The sequence below is a fragment of the Jatropha curcas genome, chromosome 4 (genome assembly GCF_041381405.1).
Source record: "Jatropha curcas cultivar XTBG-Jc1 chromosome 4, XTBG_Jcur_1.0, whole genome shotgun sequence".
In the NCBI taxonomy this organism is placed as follows: Eukaryota; Viridiplantae; Streptophyta; class Magnoliopsida; order Malpighiales; family Euphorbiaceae; genus Jatropha; species Jatropha curcas.
Genome location: NC_143154.1, coordinates 3,262,260 through 3,278,039, shown reverse-complemented (window position 1 = coordinate 3,278,039; position 15,780 = coordinate 3,262,260).

The window sequence follows — 15,780 nt, the reverse complement described above, 5'->3', positions numbered from 1 at the left end:
CGGTTCCGGTTTCAGTTTTTTTGGAGCTGGAACCGCCGGTTCTGGAACCGTGGCCACCCCTACATGGTATAAATGGAACTGTAGAAACCACGTGCCTATTAAAAAAGTGTTTCTCAAGCATTGAAACATGAGATGGAAGGCAAAATGAAAGTCTTAGCTTTTTATTTCATACAAATAAAATAATATGGAGAGATAAACTTTAAATATATCATTGAAGGCCGATCATAGCGATGTAAGCCTCACCGCCAACATCAGGCTTAACAGCTCGGCAATCCGCTTCAGGTGAAAGTGGTTCGGCCACCAATGGCTTTCGGAACAATCCACATGCTCCAAATTTCGTTTGTTCTTTTTTCTTTTTATTTGTTGGTTTGATTTGAATCGTAGTAATTACTCAAACCAGTTCGTCAGTTCTTACCTAATTTTCAGTGTTTCTCAGCGGTTTTTTTTCTCTCTCGTTTTTACTATCTAATCCAGATCGAACTATAGTCCAGTTTCTAGCTAAACCGGTCAGAGACTAGTCTGGTTCGATTTTAAGAACAATGATTAATAGTAATATGTACGTAAGTAAACTGCCAAAATTTTCAAATTCTAATGATTTTCACATTATAAGAGAAGATGCATTATATTTATTGATTAACTGGGTCTAAAAAAATAAAAAGTATTGAAATAAATCAAATTAAGGAAGAAACTTAACCATTGATAATTTTTTATATATAAATTAATAGTAAATCAATTATATATATTACAAAATGAACTATTCAAATTATTTATAATTATGCATGCAAAAAATCATTGGAAAACTCGTTTAAGCTTTACTTATATAAATTAAAATTTTAATTTAACAAATTGTAAATGAATAACTAAAATTTGAATTCTGGTAAGAATATAATTAAAAAAATAATAAAAAGTTAAGCAGGAAAAAAATGTTAGGTAAAATATAACTAAATAATAATAAAAGGAATTAAGTGAAAAAAAAAAAAAGCTATTGTGGTAAGAATTTTATTAAAACATAATAAAAGCAATAAAAAGAAAACATTGTACGATAAAAATGTAATTAACAAAACGTAAAAGTTCTTAATAGATAAATCACTATTACGGCAAGTGATTTTCCATGCCGCTTATTTATATATTTATATAGTCTATACTATATATAAAAGTGGAAATGAGAGGGGGAATAATAAGATTAACTGGGTCACCTTTAATGAAATTTAAAATGTTCTAAATTATCATTAATGATAGTTAAATTAAAAATTACAATTTATTAATTTATTGGATGTAATTTATTTTTTAATAAATATATATATGATAATCAGTCATTTGAAAATTTTTATATTTTATTTTTCAAATTTTTTATTTATTTGATTACATTTTGATTATAATTTAACGTATTTTATTTAGGAGGAGATAAAAATAGAAAAATATTTTTTTATTAATAATTTTTTTTAATGTTTGAATGATTTGATTGGATATATTTTTTAAACACAAATTTTCAAATAGAATAAAATTTAAATATAAATTTTAAAATTATATTGCATATAAATATTCTTATATGTAATTTTTTAATTCTTTCTATGAAAAATAATATAATTTCATGATAAACTGGTATACATGAAAATATTTAATTAATTTTTTTCTTCACTTTGTTTCACTTTTTTTTTTCTTATAGACGATTATTTAATATAAAAATAGTAACCTAATAGTTTTCCTTTTTTCAATTATAAAAAATAATATGTGATATTTTTCATTTATAATACTCTTAGAAATAATCAGATTATGGCAATAAGGGTGAAAATTTTATACAATAATAACATTAATATATATTTAATTTATCTAATATTCTCTTGTATATATTTATGTGAAATTTACATATATATATATAAATTAAAATTTATTAGTTGATTGGATATAATTTATAAAAATTATTTTTAAATAAATACATATAGATAATCAAGCATTCAAAATCTTTTAAGTTTTATCTTTTTTAAATTAATTTTTAATAAATATATATGATAATGAGACATTTGAAAATTTTATATTTTATTTTTTAAATTTATTATTTATTTTATTTTATTTTGATTATAATTTAAATTTTTTATTTAGGAGGGAGACAAAAATCGAAAAAATATTTTTTATAAATATTTTTTTTCTTTATGTTTGTATGTTGGATATATTTTTTAAAAATAAATTTTCAAATATAATAAATTTTTAAATATAAATTTTTGAAATTATATTACATATAAATATTCAGATATTTAATTTCTTTTTAGTTCTTTCTATGGAAAAAATAATATAATATAATTTGACGATAAAATGGTGTATATGACACTACAAAAAAAACGCGTAATTGCGACCGTTTTTGTGACCGACTAAAATCGGTCGCAAAATTAAGACAGATTTGCGACCTATGGACAAACAGTCGCTAATTGTAGCGCTAAAATTTCTGCGAGTTTGATTTTCAGTTTGCGACCAGTGTACTACGGATTTGCGTCCGATTTGCGACTACCTTTCATTCCGTCGCAACATTATGCGCTTCAAAATTAGGAATAAGTTCTGAGACCGATTGGCGACCGAATATATGCGACCGACACACTGAGTCGCAATTTTATTGCGAAGTAAAACGACGTTGCAGAGTTAAAATTTGCGACCGACCAATCGGTCGCAAAATTTAGGGTTTTAAACGCTAGACGCCCTCCTTCTTCTTTCTTTCTTCTCCTCCTCCTCTCCTCTCCTCCGTTCTCAGCGCCGCTCCAGCTCTTCCTGACGCCCCTCCAGCCCGCCTGACGCCGCCAGCTCCTTTCCGTTGGAACTTCGATCACTCCATTGCTGTTTGGAAACAATTTCAGGTAAGTTTTGGTTTGCGATTATTTTTTTGAATTTTTTTTTTGCAATTTTATTTTGTGTTTATTATAATAAATTATGGTTGGTTTTGTATAGTTGTGATTAGGAATATTTAGGTACTGTTATTATTATTAATAATTAATTATTATTATTATTATTATTATTATTATTATTGTTACTGTTGTTATTATTATTATTATTATTATTATTATTATTATTATTATTATTATTGTTACTGTTGTTATTATTATTATTGTTACTGTTATTATTATTATTATTATTATTATTATTATTATTATTATTATTATTGTTACTGTTATTATTATTATTATTATTATTATTATTATTATTATTATTATTATTATTATTATTATTACTGTTGTTATTATTATTATGATTATGATTATTATTATTATTATTATTATTATTATTATTATTATTGTTATTGTTATTATTATTATTATTATTATTGTTACTGTTATTATTATTATTATTATTATTATTATTATTATTATCATTATTGTTATTGTTATTATTATTATTATTATTATTATTATTATTGTTATTGTTATTGTTATTTTAGTAAAAAATATTTTATTTCTTTGTAGGCGTACTCGAAAATTGTAAATAAAACTCTAATCATGACATAATATATATAATCCACATTTTTCATATATTTCTCATGTAATATTAGTTACATGAGAATTTCAACTGAAAGGTAATAAAATGAATTCAATTCACAACATACTCACATAATTAATACTAATTAACTCAAAAGAGTCAAATTAAGTCAAAGGTTTAAGGTAACTTTGACTTAATTAAGTCTTGAGGCCCATTTAATTCAATATTACATTAAGTCCTCTAATTCACCTAATTAATTAATTAACCATTTTGACCTAATAGATTCACAATTTATTTAATTAGGTCTCTAATTTTACTAAGTCCTTCAATCTAGACCTTAATTAAGTTAATTAGTCAAATTAATCCAATTGGTCCACTAATTTGTCCATAGGTCCTCAAATATGTCTCATTAAGTCATTAGTCCTTGAATTTGTCCACTACGTCCATGTTTAGGCCCAAATTTTGCATCGGTACCTAATTTCTATCTAAGCTCTCAAGTCCTTTAATTACATTTCAATTTTAGTCCTTTATTCCTTAATTAATTTCTTTTAAAATTTTAAATTAATTAAATTATCATTTTGGTTGAGCTTCGGCCTCTTGTGATTTCTTATAAATCAAGTCCTGAAATTTCATTTTTATAACATTAAGCATCTTAGTCCATCCATTAACATGTTTAAACACTTAAATCACTAATATAATCAACAAAAATAATAAGATCCCTTAGAGGGTGGTTCGGCCAGCACAAGGAATAACAGAATCAAACATTTTAAATTCAAACAAAGGTACATATCATACTAACATCTCATAAACCAAAATAACAAAGCCTTAAAATATGAAAACAAGGCATAAAATCAAAGAAAATCCCCTGTGGAGGTTCGGCCTCCTAGGGACTTTTTACATCAAATGCATATAATTTATACCAAGGGTGAAATCACATATTTACAACATAGTTAAACTCATTTAAGTACTTAATTTCACTAAAATAAAACATTTACACACATATTATGAAAAATCACACAAAAACTATAAAGTACCAAATTTGGGAAAAAAGAATGTAGATTGCATTAATCTTAAATTAGTGCTCCAAATTACACAATTAGGTCGTAATAGGCTCATTTCTTTTAGGCTTTGAGCTATTGCCCTCTAAAAACACAAAAACACAAAACTCAAAATCACTATAAGGATATTTTAGTAAAAAAAAAAAAAAAAAAAAAAAACTAGTCCAAATATAAGTTATAATTTTGCCACATGATACATGATATAGAATAACAATAATAGATTGAAGCCAATTGTTATGATATATGTAATTAAAATTCCTCTTTTTTTATAATTATGAAATAATGCATTTTATTTTTGTTATTATTGTTGTTATTATTCTTAATTTTTTTTTAATGAATGATTCGTTTGGGTTAGAGGCCTAGTAGTGGCCATTTTGCCTTTGGAGAATGTTGGTATAATATAGAAGTGTTTATTGAAGTGTGTTTATATTTGAGATTTGATTGTGTTGTGCCGAAGTGCTGCCGAATTTTTTTCCAAAAAAATCAATATGTAGAATAGTACAGTTACCTTTATTAGCTAGGGTAAAGGTAATAAATGTCATTATTGTCATTTCAATTATATATTAATTATCTGCATTTATTGTCACACCTTACCTTACTGTAAGACATGACATGTCGCCCGTAATATACTTAATAAGCACTTAAGTCTTATAAATGCTTACTAAGTATACTACAAGGGACTTAATACTGTTGATTCATTCATTTATATCTTGTAGAACAGTAGATTTAATTATTAAATGTAAAACTCCTTTTGGTTCTTTCATTTGTTATGAAGAAATATCTTTTTTTTTTTTTTTTCCGTAATTAATCCATAGAAAAAGGGAGGAAGTGAAGATAATTAACCTTTTCTTAAGAATTACTTGAAAATTCCTTGATTTTCACCTCCTTTTTGCTTGGTTCTAAATCAAAACTCTCCTCCTCTCTTCTTGATCGACTTGGACAGCAAAAATGGGTGGAAAATGGCGTGGTTATCTCCACCTCTTCATAAAAATATATAATAAACATTATTAAAAATTCCTTCCATGTCCTTTAAATGAAAATTGCAATATAATCCTCCCTTTTGTTTTCCCTTCATCCTTTGGCACTCTAATCTTTTTAATCACTTTACTTTAGTCCTAAAAGGTATCAACCAAGTGTATTTAATATTCTAAACCCCACTTAAGAAAAGTCATACTCAAATTACCATTTTACGAGCTTTCCGGGTAAAATCGTGCTTTACCGAGAAGTCATTCCTCTTTAACTCATTTTTGATTTCCTTTAATCTTTCAAATTGATTTGTAATCACATTAATTACCATTTAATTAATATTCACATCCTCAATATATAGTGTTTCCCATTATTCTAGGTTTTCCTTTCATTCGGATAACCGAATTCATCGAAAAAGCTAGAATAGCAAGAACTACAAAGTTGAGGATATTACATTTATAGCATTTGTCACTTCTTTTGCAGCTTCATCAGATCCACGTATCATCCTGAGTTTGGTAGCGGGACAGTAAGTACTTATTCACTTTTTCCACAGGCATATTTTGTTCAGATTGTGATGCTTTCGTCTAATTATATTTCACTTATGTTTTTTTTTTCTCAGCGTATATTCATCTTCTCGAGCATCGAGGCAAATTATGAGAATAATCAAGCTACAGCTGCATAAAGAAGGATACACATGGGATGCCGTACCACGAGAGGCGAGAGACTTTTATTGGGAGGAGTTTCAGGTACGCTTTGGTTTAAGTTATATCATCATTCAATGTTTACAATTCATCAAGATACCTCCTTAGTATTGAAATGCTATTTTTCATTTTTTGCAGAAACATTTCATATGGGATGAGGCCATTACGGCTATGCTGAAAGTGGCCTGGGAGAAGTTATGCGCTGATCGATACGCTGACTTCACATATAGGATGAGAAGAAGCGATAGGAAGCAGCAGTGCGTGTCTCAGGAGATATGGAAGAGCTGACAAAAGGCTCGGGAGGATCCTGCATTCAAGAGAAAGCGAGAGATATTTGCACAAAATAGGCGCAGTGAGACTGGCAGTGATGGAGCAGGAGCTTCTCGACACACATGCGGGTCAATATCTACTATAGAGACAGCTCGATTATTAGCAAGTGAACTAGTCACAGTATATGACACTGATGTTTAATGAAAGGACACTATATATATTAATATATCATGCATAAAAATTCATTACAGGCTAAAGAATTAGGTCGTGAGCCAACACCGATTGAGGTGTTTACATACACTCACATGAAGGACCATGATCTTAATATGTTTGTCGATAGACGTACGGTGAGCGTCAATGTAAGTAACAATGAATAATATTTATATTTACCCTCTACTCGTTGCGAAGATGTACAAAGTTCAATATAATAAAGCTGGCAATTGCATTGATTAATTACTTTTTTGTTTTCAGGAGAACTATACTACAGCTCGGGAGCGTCTTTTTTCTTCTCAGACTGATAAATCTGAAGCTGAGTCAAGAATTGACGAGGTAGCACTTTATCTTGAGGCTATAGGGGGCGAAAAGAAGAGGAAGGTATACGGCATCGGGTCTCAAGCATCACAGTTTTACTGCGGCTCAGCATCTCACGCTTCTGCAGCCAGCGCACGACCACAGCCCGAGCACACTGCTGAGGAGTTTACTGAATTACAGGCTCGTGTTGATGATCAGCAGAGACAGATTGTAGAGCTTAGAGCGCATGTGATGCGGCTCCGGTGAGCCCGGTGCTGGTACTTCTTCCTTTGATTCTGCACCTGCTACAGATCGAAATGTTTCGAATCTCAGCAGCAGCCACTTCTGTCTCCTGATCCCGATGCTGTAGATGATACCTTGGTCACCCCTCCCGGCACTACAGTACATCCAGCAGGTACTCATCCTGGCAATTCGACATCGGATCATGCAGATGAGCAACCGCGTAGATTTGATTTTGGACCTTTTTAGTTTTTCATTTGTTTTTTGACATTTTGTTCAGTACAATAACAATTACATTTTTATATTGTTCTTGAATTGCGTTTGTGATATATATATATATATATATATATATATATATATATATATGTCAATTTTTACAGGTGCGAAAAAATTATGGTTTCATAATAATATTTATTTTTTTTTAATTTTTCAATTTTGCTACCGATTTGCTACCAAAAATTAAAATTTTAAATTTACAATTTGCGACCGATTTGCGATCGACTTTCATAATTGCGATAGACTTTTTCTGCGACCAAAGTGCGACAGCGTTACAAAATAAAAACACGACCAAAATTTGCGACCGACCCAAAAATGGTCGCAATTTACTTTGTGACCTATATCTTTAGGTCGCTGATCGGTCGCTATTTGAAATTAGCGATCGATTTTTGGCATTTTCGGTCGCAAAATGCCGTTTTTTTTTGTAGTGTGAGAATATTTAATAATTTTTTCATTCACTTTCTTTTTCTTATAGATGATTATCTAAGATAAAAAATAATTACCTAATATTTTTTTATTACAGAAAGAATATGTGATATTTTCTTTTGTGATACTCTTAGAAATAATCGGATTATGCCAATAAAGGGAAAAAAAATCTTATATAATGATAAGAATAACAAATATGAAATTGATCAAATAATTTAAAAATATTTTTTTATAAATATTATTTTTTTCTTTGTGTTTGTATAATATGATTGGATATATTTTTTAAAAATAAATTTTCAAATAGAATAAATTTTTAAATATAAAATTTTGAAATTATATTACATATAATTATTCTGATATTTAATTTTTTTTTTAGTTCTTTCTATGGAAAAAAATAATTTCATGATAAAGTAGTGTATTTGAGAATATTTAATTAATTTCTTCCGTCACTTTCTTTGTCTTATAGATGATTATCTAAGATGAAAAATAGTTACCTAATATTTTTTTTTATTGTAGAAAAAAATATGTGATATTTTTCTTTTATAATCTCTCAGAAATAATCGGATTATGGCAACAAAGGTAAAAAAAATTATATAATAATAAGAATGATAAATATTTAATTGATCTGATAGTTTATGTAAAATTTGATATTTCTTTTAATCTTCTCTTGAATATATTTATGTGAAATATATACACACATTTAAACTATTTATCCCAAGAATAGAGAGAGAAAGAAAATGATAAATAGTAAGTAGAAAGAAATTGTACAATCCATTTTACCTATTTTGCACTTAGTTGAAGTTATTCAATATGTTCAAAAAATATTATTATTAGATTAATTAATTAAATATTATATTAATTAATCGTGTAAGATTTCCTTAAAAAAAACGAGAAATTATATCCCTTTGCAATTTTAGGGTTATTTTTTAATGTTAAGGATATTTATGTTAGTTTTTAGTTTGCATAGATTATTTTTTTTTTTCGGTCTTTGTTTTTAGTAAAACACTTAAATTAACCAACCTAAAAGTACATGTAAAACTGATTGAACTAATTAGATTTTGAACTATATTTAATTTGAAGCATTTTTCATTTTAAAAATTCACTTGAATTTCTATTTAATTTAGTGTGATTTTAAATTAAGGAGATCGTGTATGCTCACCTGCTTAAAAGTAGTTTTAAAAGTTATTCCTCATTTTATTATGTAAAACCATTTGATTAAAGATTCTGAAGCAAAACTTTTTTACAATATCATATATAATGATTTTCTTATTTGGTCAAACATGCAAAAAATTAATATTCTTGTAATTATTCATAAGTTCTAAGGAATATTTACGATTTTATTTGAATCTTATTTGGTCTAAATGAAGTCTATATAATTTATATATAATTTTATTTATTTTTTATATTTAATATAAGAAAAAGTTCACTAGATTTTAGATTTTTTTATTTATTAAATTGATTATGTTTGAATTAATTTTTTTTAAATTAACAAACTTTATAAATAATTTTTAAACTTAAAAGATATACAAATTATTAAAGTCAAGATTTTAAATATACATCACATAAACTCATAGGTAGATTTAATTTGATTAAAATATTTAACTTATTTTTAACTATTTATGCATCCATAATAAGAAGATAAAGTTCTAATATTAAAAAGATAAACAATATAAGAGAGAAATAATAATAAATAGTTAATATTGTATATGAAAATAAACAAGTATAAACTACGAGTATTACATGTGCAACAGATATATGCAACAGAAAAGTTAAATGCACGTCATAAAAAAAATTAGAATATATTTTTAAATATTTGATTATGTTTTTTTATTATAATTTAAAACACTCTATTAAGGAGAGAATTAAAAAAATAAAAAAGTAAATTCTTTTATAATATTATTTTTTTATGTTTATATAATTTGATTGGATATATTTTTTAAAAAATGAATTTTCAAATAGAATATATATAATTAAGCCTTTTAAATTTTAAAATTTTTACTTTTTAAAATTTATTTTAAATAAATTGAACATATATGTGTGTAGGATGACAAACAGTTAGAAAATTTTAATTTTAAAAATATATATAATGTTTTATTATATATATATATATATATATATATATATATATATATATTAAAATATAGTTATCAGGTGATATTATAGAATTATACATATAAAAGTTATAATAACTTTTAGATAAATGGCGATATAATAAAAATCTAAATAATATAAAATAAAATTATAATCAATATCTAATATAAAAAATAAAAATGAGTATAAATAATAAATAAAAGTAAACAATCACATAAAGAATTGAACGAATATGAATAACGAGTATAGTCAATGTGCAACGCACGTCATAAAAGGACTAGTAATATCTAAAAGAAATTTATTATTGATAAAATATTTCTTACATTTATTATTTAAAAAATATTAATGCTAATATTTACTAAAAAATATATTAAAAATATTAATATTAATATTATTTTATTTATTACTTTGAAATACATTAATGATGTTATTAATTTCATTAATTATTAAAAAAATTAGAATGTTTTATTACTTTGAGAGAATGTTATTAATATTACTCTCTTTGTCCTATAATTTGTGTCCTAATTTGACTTGCACATAGAGTAAAAAATTTATTTAATATAGTTAAATATAATATTTGCTTCATTTTTTCTTAATACACCCTTATGTTAATATCTCAAAAATTAAATCATCCAATATTAAATTGTTCTTGAAATTAATCAAAATTTGAGTAAATAGAATTTTATTAGAGGATTAAAAGTTGATATGTTAATTTTTTTTATATCAATATTTAATTAATGATAATATAATAGTTTGACTATTATATTTGTGGACAAATAGATGTATTAAATAAAGGTAACATAGTAAAATTCAAATATTATTCACTTCTTAAAAAGAAAGTAGAATAATAATTTAGATGGATGAATAAGAAAAGAGGAACAAAAATTATGGGACGGAGGGAGTATTAATTTATTAAAAAAATTTAAAAATATCATTGATATAATTAATAATATCAATTTCTACTCGACCTGTGCCTAAACTAAAGGAAAATTAAATTATAAAATAACCAAAATTAATAAACATAAAATCAAATAGAAATACGAAGTAGATATAGATATATATAAATAGATTTATATCAATATATAAATGAAAAGATTAATTTCCTTTAAAATGGAAAATTGAAAAATATTAATGATATTATTAATTTCACTATAATTTATATAGATGTTAATTATATTATATTACATTATTTATTTATTTGAAATGATATTAATGATAATATTAATTTTCATTAATTATTAAAAAAATCGAAACATTTTATTATTTTATCCCTTAAACTGAAAAAGAAATTCCAAAGCAATAAAATAATTATATTAAACTGAAAAAGAAATTCCAGAGCAATAAATCAAAGTATTGCGCCATGTCAGCTAATATACTCTTCAAGGTTGCATGGATGCGCAATTTATTATTAGTTCTTATTATTTAAAATATTAATAATATTAAAATTTTTATTAATTATTAAAAAATAGAAAATTAAATATTTTATTAAAGAATCTTAATGGTTAATTTTTGGAAAAATTGAATAACTTACCACTATTATTATTAATGATACTAATTCTACTTTCATCAATATTCAAAATTAAATGAAAAGTTAAATTAGAAAATAATCAGAAAAATTAATAAAATTTCATGATGCTATCTCATAAATAATGATGCAACAAATATAATAATATATAAATAATAATTTGTTATTGATCTTTATATATCAATTTGAAAGTTTTTGATGTGTAATTTCATATTTTTTTTTATGACAGTGATAATTTATATGTATTTTTGGTATATGTGTTTTCGATAATTACAACAATAATAACTAAATCTTAGACCAAATTAGTTGGGGTCGGCTCTATGAATCTTTTATTTCTAATATCTATTCTGACCAAATTAATATCATGCAAAATAAAATATAAATTGAAAAAATTTTAAAATACCTTTTGTAAAAGAAATAATTTTGTAGGGAATTTTAAAATCTTTTGACATATTAGTCAACACAACAAAGCATAAAATATGCAACAACTAACTAGGATCTGTTCATGATTTTTTTTTTTTTCCATTCTGTTCTGTTCATAATCATATCTTCCTTAACATCCAAAGACCTTAGATCCTTTGTGACAATTTCCCTTTAAGAAGTTCTAGATTGACCTCTGCCCTTTTTAGCATCCTCCACCAAAGTATCACATTTAAGAATTGGACCATGTGGGAGTCTATGTAATACATAACTGTACTATCCCAGGTGTCCTTCTCTCATTTTAACTACAACTTTTGCTACTTGCACATTTTTCTAATGTGATCATTCCTAATCTTGTCCAACCTTGTGTGGACCACACATCCATTTCAATATTTACATTTCCACAACATTCATCTTGTGAACATGTTGGGCATTGGGTGCCTAGCATTCAACCCATATAGCATTATTGGTCTTACCACCCATGTATAGAACTTATCTTTCACCTTGTTAAATATCTTTTTATCACATACTATACCTTTAGTACCTTAATTTTATCCATTCAACTTGAATTCTGTGAGAACTATCTTCATTTGTGGAACCTTCCTTTTGGAGCACATAGCCTAAGTATTTGAATTGATTGCACTTGGGTACCACTGTATAATCTAATCTAACCTCACTTTCCTACTTTTTTTCTTAAACCAAACTTACAATTCATGTATCTATCTTATTTGTGCTTAGCTTAAATTTACTCTTATCCTCAAGAGTTCTCCTCCATAGTTCCAACTTTTGATTTAATATTTCATTTGTTTCATCGATCAGGATGATATCATCTGCGAATAATGTGCACCATGGAACATCCTCTTGTACATTAATGGTTAGCTCATCCATTAAGCAAATAAGTATGAGCTCAAAATAGATTCTTGATGTAGCCCAACTATTATGGAAAACTCCTTTGTCTCGTTTTCAATTATTCTCACACTAATTACTACAGTTTCATACACATCTGTAATGGTGCATATACTTATTATAGACTTTTTTTTTTCTAACATCCACCAAAGTACTTTCCTCGACACTTTGTCATAAGCTTTCGGGATAATGTTAATTTTGGTGCCTGTACTTGTCAACTTTTTCCATTTTGGTGTCCGAACAGAAAATTGTGACAATTGAATATCCAAACTTATAAATTTTTTTTTATGGTGTCTCCTAATAACATGGACTATCAGAAAATCTAATGGGACTGATTGAGACCATTATATGCTGTCACTGGTTAATAATGAAAGTCCAAATCCTCTTGAGTAATTCATTTGATAGGTACAATTTGAATGTTTTCTCAATCTGTAGTAGACATTCCTTTTTTTTTTTTTTTTTTTTTTTTTTTTTGGGTAGAGAGCAAAAGTATATGTTTGTCAAAACTTTTACGAACCATAGAAATTTTAGTTGTTATTTAAAAACCTACTGTCATCTTGAGAATAATTTTAAGAACTAATAGTTTGTTTTCTTAACAGTCTTTTTACTCAAGGATTAGTCGGAATTCAACCAATTGATGTTCCAGGAATCGAGAATGTAAGGATTAGTCTTTTTTATTTGTTCGTTATTTTTTTATTTTTGTTTTCACACGCGCGCGCGCGTGTGTATATATATATATATATATATATATATATATATATGAAAGAAGTACAAGTTTTAGCATACACAATTATTGATTCTTTTCTTAGCTTAGGACATGGGTTGGTAAATTCCTTCTCTTAATTTTAGTTTTTGATTGTTCCCTTTCTAATAGTTTATTTATTGTTTTCTTTATTATGCCATCTTTGAAACTTGATGATCAACACCAGCAAGATTGAGGAACAGAAAAAAAAGCATTCGTCTTTGTGGATATAATTAATAATCTAATATCAAAATACAATCAACTTAACTACTAAGGAACATAAGATGCCAAAAGATATTATAATGGCTGTAATGATAGTTAAATTTCGAATGAGATCTTAGCAAGAAAACAGAATATATTGTGAAGCTCGAAAATTCAAAATAGAGAAATGAAAATATCACTTGAGAAGGATAATCAAGAACAATCAAAATTCCCAATCATCATAGCAATGACGGGTCCTTTAAGTATAAAAAAGAGCGAAATATCTCGTAAAATAGCTGCATTTCTTCAATATCCTCTAATTGATGAAGAAGATATCACCCCTTACCTTCAAAATTTCATTCCAAGCTCCTCCATTGAATCTCACCTATTGCCTTTCAAAATTGCCTCTCAAATCTGTTCAACCCAACTCGATTCAAAATCGGAGTTATCCTCAATACTCCACTATGTAATAATACCTAATTCCATGATTTAGTGCAGCTTGCAACCTCTAAAGATGTCTCTCTAATTATCATTGAGTGTAAAACTCAAAACGACAATGTTCAAGCCGTTTGTCAATATGATACTATGCAAGTACCAAAAATTAGTATCGAGATTACAAAAACTTTTGTCGTAGAGGACTTTGTCGCAGAAATATTGAAGGCTATAGAATCACATCATCGTCAAGCTGTTGATAATGCTTCTAAAGGTAATGTTGATCTTATTGAGACCACTTTCACAGAGAGACATGCACATGAATTTTCTTTCATTGAAGACCATTCCATTTCTAGTTTTGAGAAGCTCAAATGCAACTGTTGCCAACAACTCATTTCTGGTAAAATCTATAAGTGCACTGAATGTGATGAATTCATCCTCCACAAAACTTGCGCAGAATTAAATCACAAATTAATTGGTTTGAGGGAAAATTGTCCTCCTTTTTTTAAAAAAGTTCCATTTGATTATGATTTTCCTAATCAATATAAACGTAATATTTGCCAAAAATTCTCAAAATTTTGTTCTGATTGCCTACTTCAAACCCATATCCAAAGTACATTTTTACGCACTATCATTAAATATGAAGGTTATGTACACGCTCTTAATTTTATTATAATGCCACCATGGGTCAATTTCTAATTCAAATGCTCAGAATGTGATAGAATCAGAAATTCTATTAGCTACAAATGTTAAGAGTGTAATTTTGATCTTCATGTAGATTGTGCTTTGCCGCCGCCGCCGCTAAATTTGGAACGCGCAATATATGGAGCCACTTATAGTACGTGTGTAATATATTAGGTAAAAGGAATATATTTTCAAAAATCTAATTCTACATATTTGTAGAAAGGGAGAAGACCGACCAAAGATTATGATTGATATTTTTATTTATTTCTAGTTTCTGTATATAATATATATGTATGGATTTGTTATGGGATTTGCTAAGTAAGCTCTATTTTCTTTCTTTTATTTCCTTAGTGTCCTCCTTTTTCTAATTAATCAGTCTTTGCAACAAATGAGAAAAAAAATCCATTTTTGATTAGATTTGCTAAGGGAGAAGACTTGCAGTAATATAATTAATGTAATGCAACGAACTTCAAATTAAAATTATAGTTCTTTAAATTATTCTGCTTATATGCCACCAAAATTTCAATCTCTAAGTGCTACAACTAAATACGAATTTGAAGAAATTCACCCTAATTACTTACAGGTGTATTAACTGAGCCAAACACAATAAGTGGTAGTTACAAAATCAATCCCAATTGTAAAATAGTGATTGTCAACGTGTAGGCAATTGTCTACCTGTAGACAAGAAATTTTCTAATAAAATAGTGATTCAACGGAACAGGAGCAGTAGGATCTAAATTTGAATGATCTAATGATGTAACCTGACTTGCAACTGCTGATAAATTTGAACAAATCATATATACCTATTTAATTTAATAGTATTCCAATTACTATAATTTTCAAAATGTGGTAGAGCCTAAAATTATATATTCT